Genomic DNA, 3,102 nt, shown 5'->3' on the forward strand with positions numbered 1-3,102 from the left:
ACATTCAGTCAAGCATCATCAGGCCAGCCATCAGGGCTAACACTTTTAAGATAAAGTCAAGCATGATTCAGATGATACAGAACTTAGTTCAGTTTGGGGGTTCTCCTATTGAAGACCCCAACATGCACATCAGGGATTTCATCGAGATCTGCGACACTTTCAAGTTCAATGAGGTGACTGAAGATGCTATCAAGCTGCGACTCTTCCCGTTCTCTCTGAGGGAAAAAGCTAAGTGCTGGTTACATTCTCTACCAGAAGGGTCTATCACCACTTGGGAAGATCTTGCTCAAAAGTTTCTCACTAAATTCTTTCCTATGGCGAAGACTGCTGCAATTAGGAATGCTCTTACTCAGTTTGCTCAGCAAACTGGAGAATCTATGTGTGAGGCTTGAGATCGATATAAGAAGATGCTAAGCAAGTGCCCACACCATGGCATGCCTGATTGGATGATTATTAGTTGTTTCTACAAGGGATTGGGTGCTACTTCTAGACCCATGCTTGATGCAGCATCAGGAGGAACCTTGTGGGCTAAAAGATACGATGAAGCTTATGAACTTATTGAACTGATGGCTGCTAATAAGTACCAGATACCTTCCCATAGACTGACTCAGGGAAAGGTAGCAGGAATTCTGGAGTTGGATGCAGCAACTGCTATAGCTGCCCAACTTAAGGCTTTGACGATGAAGGTGGACACTTTGGCTAATTATGGAGTAAATCAAATCACTAGTGTCTGTGAGCTTTGTACTGGTGCCTATGAGACTGATCAGTGCGCAGTTTCTAGTGAATCAGCTCAGTTCGTGAGCAACTTTCAGCGTTCGCAGCAACCTGTGCAAGCCACTTATCATCCCAACAACCGCAATCATCCTAATTTCAGTTGGAGCAATGCTCCGAATGCGGTTCAACAGCTTTATCAGCAATATCCAGCTAAGCAGTACAACCCCTCTGGTTTTCAGCAACCACAATATGCACCAGGACAGCAACTCCAGTTACAACAAGCCAATGAAAATTTTGAATTAGAGGAGTTGAAGCTTATGTGCAAAAGTCAAGATGTTTCTATCAAGACCTTGGAAAATCAAATTGGGCAAATTGCCAATGCCTTGCTAAATCGTCAGCCTAGTACACTACCTAGTGACACTGAAGTGCCAGGAAAGAGGGAAGCTAAAGAGCAGGTAAAGGCAATCACTTTGAGGTCTGGAAAGGTTACGGATTACGAACAAACTCAAACGTTGACTGAAGAAGCTGGGGCTGAGAAAGAAGTAGAGCAGCAGGGCGTTGAAGTGGAACCAAGGAAAATTACTGTTGAGCACACTTCTCCTGAGGGTAATACAGGGGAGAAACAGATCTATCCTCCACCGCCTTTTCCTAAGCGGCTGCAGAAGAAGAAGCTGGACAAGCAATTTGAGAAGTTTCTGGAGGTGTTCAAGAAACTTCATATCAACATACCTTTCGCTGAGGCTCTTGAGCAGATGCCTATTTATGCAAACTTTATGAAAGGTATTCTCTCTCGAAAAGTGAAGCTAGATGATTTAGAGACAGTCGCTCTTACGGAGGAATGCAGTGTTGTGTTACAACAGAAGTTGCCTCCGAAGCTTAAATATCCAGGAAGCTTCACTATTCCGTGTACTATTGGAAAATTATCTTTTGACAGATGCTTATGTGACTTGGGAGCTAGCATTAATCTAATGCCCTTGTCAATCTTCAAGCAATTGGACTTGTTAGGTCTCAAAATGTTTGTAGAAGGGGGGTTGAATACAAACAATACCGTTTAATCGAATAAAATACGGAATAAAAAAGTGAAACAAAATTCAAGTTAAATAAAACTATTATTGAACTTGAAAGGTGTTACAACAACGATATCGTTTACAAGGGATTAATCTCAAATAAATTATTCCAAATCTAGAATAAATTCGACATGAACTTTTTCTATTTTTGTAATAAAAAGGATCAAATGCTAAATGCAATTTGAGATTAAGTTCTAGGGATTTTGATCCGCTAGATAGTTACACAAGAACAAGAAAAGGATTTCTAGTGGATTAGATTTAACAATAAATACTAGAAATAAATGATCTGAGAATTTGCAATAAGTTCTCAGCAGTTTTCTTTTGTTCTGTGTTCTGCTGTATTTGATATTCAATGCATTGAAAATCAGCTTCAGTTCTTTTATATTAAATCAATCCTTGATTTAACTGGCAAGACAATCCTTTCTGCTTAGCATGACAATCCTTTTAACTGGTAGGACTTTCGACAGGACTATCCATTGAACTGATAGAACTTTCGGCAAGACAATCTAAATGAACTAGCATGACTTTCGGTATGACTATTGATTGTCATACCGATTGTCTTGCTAATACAAAAGATAGTCTTGCTGGATTAAAACAGATTTTAATCAAATAATAATTCTGAATTAATTAATCAGTTAATTTAATTAATCAATAAATTAATCTTTGCAGATTTAATTTATTCTCTTAATTAAATTATATGACTTAATTAATTAATAGAGAATTAATACTAATCTTGAGCAGCAACCATTCTTCTGAAAATCTTCTGAAACTCACTGTCAATTATGAATCAATTCCACCACTTCAATGTTGACACTCGATGTACTGTCTGGTTCATGAGTGACTAACTTTCGTGACGTTTCTTCATGCTTCAACTTTGATACTCTTGAATTTCTTCAGACTAAATCCTTGTAATTAATTGATACCCTGACGAGATCTCTGTCACTTGATTAAATCCACAATCTTGATTTATATCACTGAGGCTTGATCAATTTCTTGATCTTCTTCCAGTGAATTAAGTTCTCAAGTCTGTAGACAAACAATGTTAGTTAATCCTTTGACATATGTTACTTTGAGAGATCTCTCTGACGATAGAACCACTATTTACTTGTTACATCCTTATTTGAATTGAGTTAAATCCTCGAATAAACAAATAGGCTATGACATATGCCTTTCAATCTCCCCCTATTTGTTTGTTAGACAATAACAACAAATACCTAGAGGATAACTCAACTAACAAATAAGAAAAAGATATAAACAATAATGCAAAGTAAATAGCAGAAAAGTTCTGGATTATATTTAACATTTTCCAGATTCCAAAAGA

General features: G+C 37.6%; 1 non-coding gene across 1 annotated transcript; it reads right to left on the reverse strand.

Annotated features, from left to right (window-relative positions):
- Positions 1 to 329: 329 nt before the first annotated feature.
- On the reverse strand, positions 330 to 436 carry LOC141723115 (small nucleolar RNA R71). Its single transcript, XR_012576107.1, has one exon. It is a non-coding gene; the product is annotated as a small nucleolar RNA R71 (small nucleolar RNA).
- Between the last annotated feature and the right edge of the window lie 2,666 nt (positions 437 to 3,102).

Source organism: Apium graveolens, chromosome 4, assembly GCF_009905375.1.
Source record: "Apium graveolens cultivar Ventura chromosome 4, ASM990537v1, whole genome shotgun sequence".
Taxonomy (NCBI): domain Eukaryota; kingdom Viridiplantae; phylum Streptophyta; class Magnoliopsida; order Apiales; family Apiaceae; genus Apium; species Apium graveolens.